Below are 16,351 nucleotides of genomic sequence, written 5' to 3'. Positions count from 1 at the left end.
GCTTTTTTAGATCTAGTTTTTTGGGTCTGCGAAGAATGTGAGTTGTGGAGTTGCAACTTGCGAGTTATTTTTCCCGAAATGTTCTTTTTAAAGTCTTTGCGATCCCTAACTTATTATCTTACCTTGACTAAGATTAGAAATATCTTTATTTTGTCTGTCCCCCCACTTTTAGGGGGTTGTTTTCAAAATTTCACACTCGACAGCGCCAAGAAATCTTTTACAGTTGTTATTAAAAGCAGGAACACCATCAAACGAGCCGATGGCAAAAGCGTCATATGGAACACCTACATCTGTACCATAAGTAAGCGCCCATCGTGTGACTGCCCTTATTTTCTGGGCCAAGAAGACCAGACTTGCAAGCACATCATCTGGACGTTGAGTAACCTGTTTATTGTTCATCAAGAAAGCTCTATTTTATACCAAGTTGCTTTCCCTGAAGACGAAATGAAACTTTTAAACAAACAGGTTTGCTGTGACATACCTAGAAACCTTGTGTTCCAAGGAGAAACTTACAGCAATGAACAACAACAAGACGGAAAGTTGACGCAGGAAAAACATCAAACAGATGCAGAGAGGGTGACCAGAGCTCTCCGCAAAAACCCCAGCTGTGGGAGAAAAAAACGGATTGGCTTGTTCGCAGGTCTAAGAAACAACCTGGAAAGAATCCTAAATGCTCAAATATTAATTGTAAGCAAGAAATCAAAGTGGTATATTTTGATTGTCAATTAAAATGTTTAATTCGCCCCACAAATACGGTATTATTATATAGTTAAATATTGTACATACGGTTAATTATTACTTGTAACTCGTGATAAGCATGTGACTTTCGTTTTCAAGATCATTTAGTCTCTAATTTCGTTCACTACACATTATTGTACAACTTGTTCTAGTTTATTTCTTCTCTTCGAGAGTATTTCGTCTTCATAATGACAACAACCAGTCCACCTAAAGGAGGATATTACTATCTTCCCGGCATGCACCGCGTAGCAACTATATTATCAAACGGCTGGCCCAACGTGAATTTCATTTTTCAATGGACGCCATCGACATAGTAACGCGGCAACTCGAGGTTTTCGAGAAATTGAGTGTTATTTACTTGAATTGCGTGGATTTAGCCGTCGATATCAGGCAGTCTTCGGAAATGCTGCATTTATAGAGTATAAGATGCTTCTCGGGCACGTGAACTTTCCAGATGAGTTGAGCAGGCCGCAAACAGTGAGTCAGTGACAGTTTGAAAACGCTCGATCGACTGCTTGAAGCACGTTTCGTGTTTTTCTCGGCGATCTCTTCAGATGTTGACTTGAGGGTAATGGCTCCTACAATAAAACGAAATACATGAAGGGAAAACATGTAAAGAAAATCTTGAATACTAGGAGCTTGGAACATGAGTCCACAGCAATAAATACAGGTCGAATTATGACACAAATCGCGCCAAAAATCCCTCACATTCAACTTCAAAATTTTTGTTGAAAATGTGGAGTCAATAGGAGTCGATCAGTTCCCAGTGAAACTTTGAAATATAAAAGCTAATCTTTGAATATTATAATCCTATTGACTCGTCGTTTAAGTTCCGAAATAACGCATTCAAAATAGGTCATACATATTCAATAACAACAGTCATGGTTGACAAGCCACGAACAATACGCAAAGTATTGCTGTTTTGAAGAATATCTCTCTCTGAAAAATATTCCTTTCCCTTATTTGAATGTTTATTTGAATTACTCACCATAAATCATTTGTGATACGAAGAAATCCAGCTCAAACTTGGCTTCAAATAAGCACATTCCTCTCACTGACCGGAAGCCATTTTACCGAAATTGGCGCAAGGTACGATGGGAAGATAGTAATATCCTCCTTTAGTCCACCTAATCTTCGTTCTCGAGATCGCGTTGATTACGCTGCACTTCATGACGGCTGTTTGGATCCGAGTGCAGCGCTGACGCAGAACAGGACGTGTTCCACGAGGACGCTTATCTTTCAACTGAGATCTTACGGGGTGCTGTGATTGGTCCTTTTGCCTTGAACCCGTTTTCAAGTGACATTGCTACTTCCCCACTGAACTCTGTCCCAAAAGCTGATTCGTCGGAGCGGCGTATTATTTTGGATCTGAGTTGGCCGCCAGGTACTTCTGCTAACGATGGGATTTCGTCACACTCCTATCTGGGACAGGACTTTGACTTGTATTACCCCACTGTTGATCTCATTGCCTCTAAAGTGAACACGTATGGACGCAGTTGTCTTTTATTTAAGCGTGATCTCAAACGTGCCTACCGTCAATTTCACGTGGACCCTGGGGACTACAACCTGCTGGGATATTGTTGGCATGGCAACTTTTATTTTGAAAACTTTTTATTTTTCTCTAATTTCGTTCACTACACATTATTGTACAACTTGTTCTAGTTTATTTCTTCCCTTCCCTCCCACCCTTTGGTGGGCGGAGAGGTTTATTTTGAAGTAGTATAGGATTGTTTTCACTTGTTTATTTTATTTTCTTGTACCTATTTCTTCAAATAAACCTCTCTCTGTGCCAAACGGAGCTCTTTGTGTCCTTTGTTTTGTTGTTTTGGGGTCTTTATTCCCTTATTCCCCTTCCTCGGATGGTCGTCGGCGAATTAGGTGAGATCAATATACTAGTAGAAGCTTTAATTGTCCCTCCAGGGAAAAAAATTTCCACATTAACTAAATTTCGCTTTTGCTTGAATGATGTCTGCCTGAAGCATCTGCCAAAAAACACAAATCTTGTTGAGTGTACCGGGTTAAACATTTGCCTGATAGTTGTGTCTTGGATCAAGAAGAGCTGCAGCGTGTCATGTCCATTGGCATTCCAGTTACACTGAAGAAGGGATCATAAGTTTCCATTAGGGTAATGTCACAAGAATTTGGGTCGAACTATAAGTATATTAACGAAATTCAATTCTTAAAGGGAGAACACGCCAAAGCATTTTTTTAAAGACAGTGAAATCTCATTACAATCCTGATCTTTCAATTGCCAAAAGCACTTATTGTTTTAGTGCATTAATATATTTATTGTGAACAAAACTATACTATTATATTTTAAGTCTTGTTTAATCCAAATATGTCATTTTGCTCTTCGTAAAACCAAGTATTACAGATCTGACAGCGTAAATCAAGTTTTGTATTATGTCCGAGGTGATGAACTGTTATTAAGTTATCGAATATATGTTTACATGTATTACACATACCTAAAACTGTTATATTGCCTTACAAGCCGAGGTAAATTGTTGATTTTGGGTGCCTAGAAAAGAATTAGCTCGTCAGCTAACAAAAGTTGTTGTGTTTTCAAACCCGTTCCTTTATTCCATGAGTATTTCCATAACATAATTAATGAACTGTTTTTTTGATAAACGATGAGTTTTTGCAGTAGAGCTATATAAATATAGAATTAGTAACTTTTATTGATTGCCTATACTGGGGTGGCATACCATTGTGATTATTCATGACGGGTTGTGTCAGAAAACTGTAAGTAAATTAAAGAACTATGGTAGAATTTACATACGTTTTCATTTCCTTGTTATTGGCGCTTACATGCACATACAATTTTCATCATTTACAGGACAATCACCTGTTTTGATTTTCTCCTCCTATCTCGTTTGGAGTTGATTGTCTACCAGTTCAATTGTTGAGTTATTAAAGTTGACTATCATATACTGTTTAACGTGTTGGTCTGAATTAGTATTTGTTCTCAGAAATCCTTAGTGAATCGCTTTCAATTCAAACCGAAGATGTGAAAAACATCTGTTGAACTAGCAGTTTTTTGTTCACAAAAAATAAGAGGCCCCATTGGGGGCTATAAGGTTGCCAGATTTTCGGGTAAAATATAAAGTTACTGGATATAGTGCGGGAGGGATAATTTCAGTATTAATGGTATACAGGATGTTGGGAAAGGGATTCGGGAATGCGGAGGCATCAAAGTTGCAATTTTTTGTAAAAAAAAATGGCTTTTATCAATATTACAGATAAAGAGGGTCAGAGAAAAGAGACTTCCTGCGTATTATTGGCCCTTTCAGGCACTGCCTGCCTTTGTCCAAGAAAAACCGTCTTCTTCCTGGCCTGGCCTCAGCGCTATATCGATGATTTGACACTGCCAGTCTCGGGCAAAACTGGCTTGAATCTCGTTTCTACGCTTGCCATTCCAACACGGTAAAAATGTGTTGGTAGGCTTAGCGAATTAAACTTATTTGGCATCTTATCTTCATTTTAATTTGGAGGATTTCGTTAAAACTGAAATTAGATCCTTCATCGACATCAAAATATAAGGCACTCTTTGGGGCAACTCCTGTATGTCTGGAGTTTTCAAAAGAACCCCTAAAAGTACGAGAACCCAAATTTGTGGCCTTGTGGGTTTTTACTAAATTTACCTGCAAGAAATTCCAAAAGAAAACTACTCAGATTCGTCCAATGTTATAACTTATCTGAGATTTATAAAACAGTGGCATTGATCCCTAACACTTCCTTTGCTCAAAAAGGTTATTCTCTGTTTGTAACTTTGGTTTATATTAAAACTGAACTCAACAAAAGATTTAAGTACCCTTTTCTCTGAAAAGTCCATTCCTTGCGATCCCTAACTTTTATATAACGTTATCTTCACTAGAAATTTTCATTTTCTAGTTTTGGCAACTTGCAACCGCAACTCGCAACTGCACAACTCACAAATTACCCAGTCCCGTTTTTTTTTCTTTTTAACGCAGGACCCATCTTGATAGCAGTCTTTATAACTGAAATGGTCATCCTGCATAAATATATTATTATTATTATTATTATTATTATTATTATTGTTTAATGTTTAACAATGCTTTGCCATACTAGTATATGTACAATAAAAACATGAAATTACAAAAGTTATAAAAAGCGCATGACGGGAGAATAATTGGGGGAAACTAAATTCTCATACAAAGAATATTCTCCAAAAAAGAAATGTAAACATTCTAAACAAAAATGAAACAAATATTAAATGCGGCTAAAAACTAACTTAATTAAATTACCTACTAAAATTAATACTAAGAATTGTGAAGTAAAATTTACAAATGGCCCAAAGCTAACCTAACGAGTTACTCCTGATTCAAATGACACAAATGATCTAAAAGAAGGGATTTAAAACTGCTAAATGAAGATGCATGCATAACGTTTGTTGGAATACTATTCTAGTCTGTTATGTAGCGATTAAAAAATGAAAATTTAAAGTAATTTGTACGTGTCTTCTTAGGTCTCAGCTTGAAATTATGGTTCTTACGCGTTTTCACTACTACATTAAAATCAAAAAACATATGATGATCTATGTCACAGTGTCCGAAAATAATCTTGTACATCTGCACTAAGCAGATAAACTTCCTTCGTAACTCAAGCGAAGGCCATTTCAAGACCTCAAGTCTCTCCTGATATTCTTTCTCTGATCCGCAAATTATTATTATTATTATTATTATTATTATTATTGTTGTTATTGTTATCCCAATAAAATCATTTTTGATGAAAATCACAGCTCCCCGCAGTGGGATGATTGCAAATAAATTAGGAATTCAATAATTCAAAACAAGTTAGATCGAAATTGGGGTTATTCTTAAATTCCAATTTTAAGTTAGGTTTGGGGTTTCATTGGTAGTTTTAAAAACGCAATGTAAAACAATTTGAATTCCCAATTTGGAGAAGTGGTAATTTCTTTATGTTTCCCAATGAAATCCCATTTCTGAAAGTAATTTCCCAATTTTGGGATATAGTTAAATACCCAACAAAATGGACTTTGGGAACAGTCTCACATTCCCAATTTATGTAATGTTTGGGTTTTTATTGGGATTATTTTTAAAAACCCAATAAGAACCCACTGAATTACCAACATGGGAATCTGCTTTTTTTTCCTGTGGAGTGTGGAGAGTGGAAACAAGATTGATGACGCTTAAGGAGGGTATTCTTAGAAAAGCCAGGCAGAATTGCAATGACAGTGACAACTTGGTAAAATTAATTACAAACAACTAGCCAAAAAAGAGCCATTTATCATTGATGGCAAAATGGCAATAGTTTAGTTTAATGACATGAAAGAGATTACTTGCAAGTATCTTCTATGATTGTATTATTTGAAAATATGAGATTTTTTTGGAACCAACTGTCTCCATCTTGCTGTGAAGTTAAATGCCTTTCAATAAGTATTTACAATAACTACTCTTATCAAAAACATGCAAACAAGTTTAGGGACAGACAATCAAATTATCTAAATTTTATACGTATTAATATGCATGTTTAGACAAAAAGCGTAAACTCGTACCTTATGTACAAGTATGTGATATGAAATAAAGTACGATTTCATACCTTTCTTTATCCAGGACCTGGAAGTAAGATCCGAAAGCATGGAAGACATTGGTCCATGCACGAGAACTCCAGTGGCTGTAAAAATGGTGCCCGAAGGAGACGGGAAGGTGACCAGAAAAACAAGCTCCTGACAAGCGCAGAGCCGAAACTGCACCAAGCACCCGTAAAACAAATTGATTTTTAAATGGCGAATGAGTACCAAGAAAAAAGACTATCTTTAAAATCTCTTAAAGCCCATCTCCAGTACACCAAATGTGGTTCAGTTGAATGGCAGAGACAGGACATGCGTGTTGAAAGAGATATTCCACATCACATAGCTGTTTGGTGAAAAATCACAGATTTTGGCTGTTAAGCGAAGATAACACCACATCGCTGATAGATACAGGCTTCTCATTCGGTTCCAAGTTAAAACTGGGCTATGGTTCAACAGTTACACGGACACTATTGCTGGACACGTAAAGCGTCTTCCCTTGCTGCAAGCGCAAGTGCTGCCCCAGGATGGCAAAAAAAGAGCATGTGGACAACCCACGAAGATTATAGAGGGGGACATTGGGGATTTGCGGTGTTAGGTATTTTTTTGTGCGGTGAATAAAATCTCAGCTTGCGGTGTTGCGGTATTCTTAAACGTCACGGTGTGCGATGTTTGCGTCTTTAAGTCTGCGGTGTTCGATGAAACGAAATTGTCTGCGGTGTCACAGTTTCCATTTTGATGCTTGTCAGTTCTAAATTTGGCCCCCATCATGTTTGATTTGAAATAAAATACACGCTAAGGGTTCTCTAATACTCTCTAGTTAATATTAAATACGCTGCCCGTCACTAATCCTACACCTGTTGTTCATTTATATTAAGTAACTTGATAAGCAACGTGACCTTCGTGACCCGGATCACCACATGTCATCGTCCGGTCCATCAGGCAAGATGAGCGAAAACCTCGTGACTGATGCAGCTGATCCTGTCGATCCTGAATACGTAGTTCATTGCGTAGCTTTATTTTATGAGGAGGGCAAAGGTGGAGAGAACTATAGGTGGAAAAACAAATTTCGATGCTCCATAAACAAGGAGGAAAAGAGACTCGCGAAGTTTGTAGAATGCATTTGGAAAGTTACACGCATTGTCTCTGTATCTGAATATCGTAGCTAGTCTTAACTGTATAAGGTCGTACGGAGGTCAATCTAATATCGGTCTAAGCTCACTCCACAGTCGTTTGATCTTCTGGGACCTTTAAGACACTGTTTAGATCACTATTTTTGTCTACTTTCTCAAATGGGTCAAATGGCTATTGATATCAAGCGCGTGAATGGAAATAAACAGGCCACGGGAGACTACGGGGGAGGGACGGGGGGAGGGGTAAGGAAAGTGAACTCTCCCGCTCTTTGCACTTGCCCTTGTGTATTTTTTTATATATTTAAAAAAGAAATAACCGAGGAAAAAAAAAAAAAAAAAAGAAACAGTAAAATTTCAAGCCAACGTGGTAATGCGAAAACTAGTTTTGGCTAGAATAAATAAGTCGCGGGCTGGTCTGAGTTTAAAAAGTAAACACAGGGACGTGCCGCTGGTTTATGTAATTTGGCCTCTCTGCCCTGAACAGGATCTGAATAGAGTATATAATTCAAGCAAGTGTGTCTTAAACAGGGTGTGAAAACGTCTCAGAAAGGGTATAGCACAACACTATCGTCTAGTATTTTGGAGCAATACAAAATTGGAGAGGTTCGTCATTCAGGTTAGCAGGTCATCAATCAACACGAAATCATTTTCAGGACCAGATAATTTATAAGCCCTATGGGGAGGATATTTTCCAAAATAATGTACTCTTTTCAGGTTATTTTTGGCCTTAACAGGGTCAGGAATTCAAACCCCCTCCCCCCATACCCAAACACTGGACGATTCCTATCCCACCCTTCCCTACCCGGGAGTTGTATCATTATTCAGGATTGTTTACCAGTCAACCCCGTCAATAGCTTATGAAGGCAGTGAGCTAGTTATATAAGGCTGCAGTTATGCTAATGGCATAAATATGTTCTTTTTAATTTAGCGAACGTTCTGGCATACGGAAAACAGCCAAAAGGTTAGGCTTGGGAGACAACATAGAGGTCCTGTTAAATAGGTATGTTTAACCATATTTCTTTCATGCTGTTAAGAAGTATGTTTGATCTGATAATTTTTACACCAGGTTTTTTTTATTTATTTATTTATTTATTTAGCTTCGCCTAACTAAAATACAAACAGAATGGAAACAAACAATAGAAACAAAAAAAAAACAAAAAAAAACAAAGATATAATAATTAGGCAGGGAGACCACTACAGCGTAGCCAATTACAGTGGATCCCTTGTTAATTATTTATATAAAAAAAAAATGCTTAATAACTAAAGCTACTAATATGTAAGCATAAAACTAGAGGAGACAAGGCGGGAGACCAAATTGCTAGAAGCAGCACGTTGGCGGGCATAGGAGAGACCTCGCTGTGTTACACAGGACTGTTACCTCGCTGTGTTATACAGGACAGATTGTTCTCCAAGTTCTAATGTCGTCAGCGTCGTACAAGTTCAAAGCCTTTTTATAATATTGAAGTAATAAAGTTTTGAATAAAGCTAAAGAGATGTGACTTGTGCGTAGCTCAGTGGGAAGAACATTCCATGTGCGGCACGCGCGTATGAAAAATGAACGTTGATAAGTAAGAGTTCTGCTTCGGTTAGGAATATAAGTAATGGCACTACTTCTCGATGTCCTACTAGATCTCGTAAATTGTCTAGTTGCAGGTAGAGCTTCACTGTCTATGTTGGTTTTCTTATTTGAAACAGGGAACAACAATTTTAAGAAGCAAAGAGAAATTTCAACATAAGTTACTCCTTTTTTGCTTTGAGGGTGCACCTTTTTATTACAACAGCGCTTTTTCTCGGCCAGGGTTCAACAAAACCCACCTGTCAACCTGGTGCGCGAAATATATGCGAGTATATCTAAAAATATAGGAATAGCGAAAAGTTGCTGTATAGTTTTGTACCAAGTGATTTTGTACCTGCAGGAATAATAAATTTTGTAATGCCTGAATGTTTTTCCTGTTTTGTTTTTCTCACTTCCAGTTTTTGTCTATTCTATTAAAACTGTTTTCTCCAAGAACTGTCCAACAATTGAAATCAAGGAGAGCTGCTCCTGCAAGACGTTAACGCCTACACCATCGATATCACCTTCAATGGGTCCAGTGGAGCTCACAGAGAAAGAAAAAACAAAATTGAATGAAGGTAATGGTGGAAATATATCATATATATTATATAAAAATTCATGCTTGGCTCCGAGCCCTGGGGGAATAAAACAAAAGAAATCGCATCGAGGGTAATACTATCGAAAATAGCTTATTTCGACAATCAACACTTTCTCGTAACTGTTTAGAATTGGTCAAGAGATGCGGGAGTAAACTGATCAGATGTGGCAAACATGCAGTTGTGAAAACAAGAGGGAAAAGTGGCAAAGAAGTACAGTGGCCATGGAAGATAACGTGTGGCACTTGCAAACGCAATATACAGCTGAGATACGATAGTGATCTGAAAGGACGAATCGCCTTTTTTGACCTACGTAAGTTCAGTTTTACTGATTGTTTACGCTATGTTACGTAATCCCAGATTAAGTCCCACACAGGTTGCAAAAGACCCCCCTGATAGGTTTTATTTTATCTATACATGGCTCGAAAAAGAATCGTGAATACGGCAGTTGCGCTTTTTTTAACCATTTATTAACTCTATAAAACTTCATGGTCATTATGCAGGCGAAAAATTTGCCATGTATATTTACGAAGCTGAGTCAGGTGGGCATTTACTATCAAAAAGTAGTAATAAAATAACCTTTTAATAATTATAGTTGAAATGTAGAAAAACAATAAAGCGGTGAGTTAAAAACATTTTTATCTAACCTCTTTCATTTTGTCTCTTGTTGTCATAGATCATTACTCCAAGTGTAGCTCTAAAACAGCAACTACTGTGCGTCAACAGAAACTGATGGACATGCATGGGGCTAAACGAACAGCTCTAGAGAAAGTTAACGAGAAGGAGAAAACACCAAAAGGCCAAGGAGAGATTCGGACCTAGATCTGGATGATTGTGACAAGTAAACATAGTTTTGTGTCTGTCAAACACATCACTGTATTTTCCTAACGGCTCAAATGTATCGAAAAAATAGAACGACATGGCAAAATATTGTAATTTCATGGATATTTTACGTTTCATTGTAAAACTTGCCGTTTAATCCGTTGTTGGTTTTTTAGGTTATGTTTAAGGACTTTAAGGCAATTACGCCATTGAAATATCTTCGATTTTTGTTGATTGACCAAATTACCCTTAGTTAATTCTTTTGGTTTTTGTTACGACTGTATGGTCCTGTATTTAATTGCTTGACACGATAAAATAAAACCTTAATTGTACTATTCTTGTCTAGAACATATGACTCCAGTGGAGGGGAATGGGATTCCTATGAGGACGATGACAGAACTGACGAGGAACTCGTTGACTCAGACATGGATGATGATTCTGTGGGGGTTTGCTCGTGCACTGAGGTCGACCAAATGCTGTCGGATGACAGTATTGACGAAGATGACCTCTTCACTGTGCATATTGGCATCAAGCAGGTGGATCCAGTATGCGTTAAGTTACAAGACCTCCTTCAACGAGGAAAGATATCAAAGGAAAGGATTTTTTATAAATATCTGAATGATGTGTTGGAGATAATGTACAATCTTTTCCACGAATATGCCCAAGAGGTTGTGGAATTTTTCAATACAATCACCTACCTTGGTGGCAAACGCACAACCTGCTTCATCAGAGGGCCAATGAACTTAGGAGATGGCCGAAATAGCCATTTGAATCTGAGATAAAAAAATGAACCTTGGAGGGCCCTCGGAATCGGTGTGTGCCAAGTATCAGGACGAATACACACCAGAATCAGGTGTTATCAAGCCACTATCTTTAGGCCACCTAGAGCTATTAAAAAATTTACAAGCTAAACCGTTGATCAAAACACCTGAGCTAATAGTGATCCCTTGTGCTCTTGCCAATGATGGGACAGCTTTAAAACCGGCTATTAAGTTCGATCCTCGATTAAAGGAAAACATTGGTCTCAAAAACCCGTCGATATTCACGAGAATCCATCACCCTCTCCCGAGTATCTCAAGGAAAATATTGTTACCGAAGCAATCGTTTCTTCTTTGACATCTCTGGATAACTTTTGTTCTCTTCCTGTGGCAGTTGATTACACCACACAAAGTGGCAAAACTGGCGAGGCTATGGCAGATCTTTTCAGAGAACACATAAAAACTCTACAAGCGTGCGAATTATGCCAGCAACAAGCGCCTCATACTCGTCATATTATCTCCTCCCAAAGAATTAACTGCAATAGCTTTTGTGAAGAGTGCTACGAGTCGAAAAGAGTATGCGATGAATGCACATTATTGGGACAGGTTAGCCACTTACCCTCGTTGTGCTTCTGTGATGCATGTCGGGAAGCAAACACTGTTTGTTGTCGTCGAGTTGTGGCAATACTTTGTAGTGATTGCGAAAGCGGAAACAAGGCTGCCCTTGAGACACTTTAAGAAAAATTAGAAGCCGGAACCGAAGATCCTGAACTTGGATTTTTGTCTGTATTGCCAGATTGTCCACATGTTGGCAAAAGCATGAAAGTTGCTTTTTCAAACTGGTGGCTGAAATGTAAAGGCGAACGTAATTTGGCTTTGATACGTACTTTGAGAAACCGCTCATACAAAAAAACAAAAAAAAACCTTCAGAAAGCTTATCCACAAAAACGATCATGTCAAGAATAAAGATAGACAAGACCCATCTTCCGTTCCCACTCTTAGCAACACTAAGTTGACCAATGAGTTGAAAAAGGCTGGCTACGTCTGTCATACAATCATCCCAGAGCTAGACAAATATTCCGCCGACAACCAATTGGGTATGTTTCCTTCGCCAATAAGTGTTGCCATTCCGTGGTACGGATGGATAGCATTTCTGTCATATGATGTGAAGAGTTCCTTCCCTACGCTACACAAAGCTTGCCTGCATAGTCCTGTGGACAAGATAACAGCAATCGGGAAGCAACTTAAAGCAAGGGATCTCCACTGTGCTGATGTGATCATCTTCCTAACATCTGACGGTGGGCCTATAAAAGCAATCCCGTTTGCAGATGGGGCAATTAACATCTTGACCAAGCCAAAGAAAAAAGATGATTTCGTCAACCTTGCAAATAAACTAAAGCTGACGCCAACGGGGACTGTTGCAGAATTAAAGGAAAGGCTGAATCGCTACTCTTTAACCCTCAAATCCAAATACAATCAGAATAACGTAAAGAATGATGAAGTTCATTTCTGGAATTTCGAAAGACGGCCTTCCTTTGAAGCTATGCTATGCGAGATGATGAGCTGATCTACGCTGCAAGGAAGGACGTCTGAGTCATTGTCTCTTTTCAAGTGCAAAAGGATGGCGTCGGACTGAGAGGGGTAAACATGCAAGAAGTTATTAAGTATGACCATTTGTGACGAAAGATCTACAGCATGTGTTTGTGTGAAGGAAGCCTCTTTTTATCGCACTGCAAGGGGATCAGTAAAGTTTCTTTTGATAGCGCACAGTGTAAAACTATCGTTCAACTGGACGATGAACCTTGCATGTTGACTAGGTTTGGCTCACAAATCCTGTTCAGTAACCAAAAGCACGCATTGGTGTGGAAGATCAAGACAGATGAAGAGGTAGAACTTTTTGCCGGCAGCGAAAGAAAGGAAGGGAATGTTGATGGCAAAGTAAAGGACTGTCGGTTTCGACAGCCAATAGGCATTTGCACGGAGTCAGAAAGTGTCATTCATATCTGTGATGCCCAGACGAATTATATCAAAATCTGTACGAAGATGGTTGAGTGCGCTGAATTTGTTAACTCCATTGGGCAGCTTTGTGACGCTTTTTCTGTCCATTGTAAAGGAGCAAGCTACTCTGTAAAGTCTGCCGATGAAGCGCTTTCGCTTGTCCACCAATGCAAAGAACTTCTAGATAGGAACACCAACGATATCAGGACAAGCACTGGCATTACAGGCGCAATTAATGGACCTCAGGGTCACGTTTCCGCCAAGACCGTTGCCTCTGTTGCACTTGTTGAATGGGGACTACAAAGATTGTACAGCAAGTTAGAGCCATTCAATTACGATGCAACAAATCTCCTTAGTTGTATGACACTTGATGTAGAAAATTGCCATTCCACCGTGCACATCAAACAGGCAAACATGTCTATGATGGAATATTCACGTTCTTTTGGTCTTACAATGAAAGAGTCAGTCAAAAGGGTAACCCACTGGGCGGCTTACTACCACACAAGCAGAAAATCATGGTACCCAAAACCGGAGGAGTCCATTCCATTTTCGAAGGTGCCTTCGATCAAGCCACTTCCTGTTGTTGAGATGTCAAAGGCACATTGCGATGTTATACGAGATTGGGCCTCGTCGTATGGAGCCGCAGTGCGACAGCGGACAGTGCGCCAGGAGATGACGATGGCCAAGCATGGCACTCTACCTGAGTACATGTATCAACGACACTGCATCAGTGCCAAACAGGCTATAAATGTCTCTTTCGAGGAAACTGAAGAAGAAGAAGAAGAAGAAGAAGAAGCTAGAATCGATGAAAGGGGAGATGACACGGAATATGACCAAAGTAATGATGAGGATGATGCAGGGGCCAGCAACGGAAGTGAAGACTATTTACAAGAAGAGATTGGAAGCTCCACGACATTTTTACTTGGCGCAAAGTCACGCTTTGGAAGAGCCATTCATTTTAATAATCGCCTATTTTTTTAATTTTTTCCATCCTCATAAACCTTATCTATAATGACGTAAAACAATGCTTTTGCGGCTTGAACGTCCATTGTGGTAGTTGAAGTCACCCACGAATCCAATATGGCGTTGTATTTCCCCGAAGCGGGAAATTTAAATGGCAGAAATGCTGACAAGTGTTCTGATGTGGCCGGGCGGTCGAGTAGCTTCTCAGGGTATTTGTTTGAGCCTTCAGATAGGTCAAATACTACGTACTTTTTCTTTTTCCCCCGCTACTAGCACTATTGACGCCATCTTGGATTTGAGTGTGACTACAACTACCATACTGCCTTTCGGGCATGTTACGTGATCATGCATACGGCCTATTGCCCGAGTACCATTAGTTAAAAGGTTTTAAAGCCTGAAACTTAAATATTCAAGAAAGGAGACTAGGAGTATTTTTCTGTGACAATGTCAGAACACACAACTCTCCGGAAATGTTCTTGTAGCACGAGGCAGCGGTAATTTTTCGGCTGAAGTTCATAGATCTTCTAGTATTCTAGCGTCAAAGTGTACGTAACAACCAACATCAAAAGGCATATGCAGAGTAACTACAGCTTTGGCCTCGTTATGTTTGTTTCACAACTTTTCTTAAGGACAAAGGCAAAATCTTGAAGGCTTTATCCTGTACTGACGCTTAAATCATCAGACTAAAAATAGATATTGCGGTGACAGTGTTCCACAGACTTTACTTGTGGTGATGCGGTGTTCGGCAATATTTTTTGCGGTGTTGCGGTGTTCAGAACCCCCCAATGTCCTCCTCATTATACATCGCTCTCTAGCAGAGCATCTGGAGGGAAATTTTATCACTGCAGTTTATAGCAGAGATAACCAGTCTGTCCAAAAAGCATCAGCAATATGAAGGGCAGCCAAGCCTCGCGAAGGCCCTAAATGTTGGAATAAATCAAGACTTCAAGTACGAGAACGTAAATGCCAGCCATGAATTGCGAGATCTCCACAGGAACATGCCAATTATAATGGACCCAACACTGGTAAGAGCTGCACAAAACGCAGACATCGAACTTTTAAATGAAGCCAAGAGGAAAGGAAATGACATTTGCTTCCTCGTAAAAATGTACTGTGGGCTGTGGTACTTTGAATTGAATGCGAGCTTTTAGGAATGGACAACACCTTTTCCCTGTTGAGTAATTTTTAATTAGTTTTCCCCGCCTACCACCTCACAAGTCAACTGTACAGAGGCACTACAATATTCTTCAAATCTGAAGGATGAGGGTAGTTATGGCACATGTATTGTGTTCATAATGCCATTTTGCGCTAACTACATCCCACCAAAACCTTCTTTCAGTAGACCTCAACAAAAGCAAATTGCCTGACTGTTAACTGATGTCTGTGAAAGAGACTCTACGAAAAAAGTATGTCGAAGTGAAGTGGCGGAATATTCAATTACTTGTGACAGTTTTGGCACCGCGATGGAGCCACAGATTGTCATCTTTTTGTTTGGTACCCTAAAATGTATTTCATTTTCGGAAAACAGTTTATACATGGGGTTAACATTTCGACGGAAATGAATTCTAAAATTTTTATTTTTTTTTCTACTCGTCTACGTGCGCTTGGTGCCATGCATACGACGCCAATAAAGTATAGGGATAATTGAAGGGCTGAGAGCATAACCGACCTATGTCGAATTTTAGGCCGTTTTTTTTTTCTTCTCGGATTTGTCTCAATTTTTGCATGTGAGCTTCGTTTTAGTCAACAAACATTGCCCTGTATTTTTTTTCGTTGATTTGCTCTTCGTTTTTGAGAAATAACGTATGCAAAAAACTCAGTTTTCCAAGCGGCCTCCTTTGGAGATCTTTTGTTGAACGAGAAACAAAAGAAACCTTTTGTTTCGCTGAACAATGAAGTCAGCGAAGCGTCCGATTCGCCGCTCGCTGTTCGAGCCGATACAAGTAATGTGTTGGTATAATTGAAGCGCTATTATTGTTGTCGCTTTGTTGGCGCAAGCGATTGACGCGCTGAACCTAGGCCGGAGTCGATTACATTTTTCGTGGACTGGTTCGACACGAGGACAGTGGTTTTTTTTTTGGTTTTTTTTCTTCCCTCTTCTTTTTTAAAAAACCAAAACATCCGTTAAAAAAGTGCTTTCAAAACTGCTAAAATTAACCGTTTAAGTTCGCGGCGAAATCCTCCTACGATTAAAGTGAAGTTTGAGCATCTAATCTGAACGTTTAAAGTTTTCAAAA

Source organism: Pavona decussata, unplaced genomic scaffold, assembly GCF_977016875.1.
Source record: "Pavona decussata unplaced genomic scaffold, jaPavDecu1.1 SCAFFOLD_114, whole genome shotgun sequence".
Lineage (NCBI taxonomy): Eukaryota > Metazoa > Cnidaria > Anthozoa > Scleractinia > Agariciidae > Pavona > Pavona decussata.
This window is presented reverse-complemented; position numbering follows the sequence as displayed.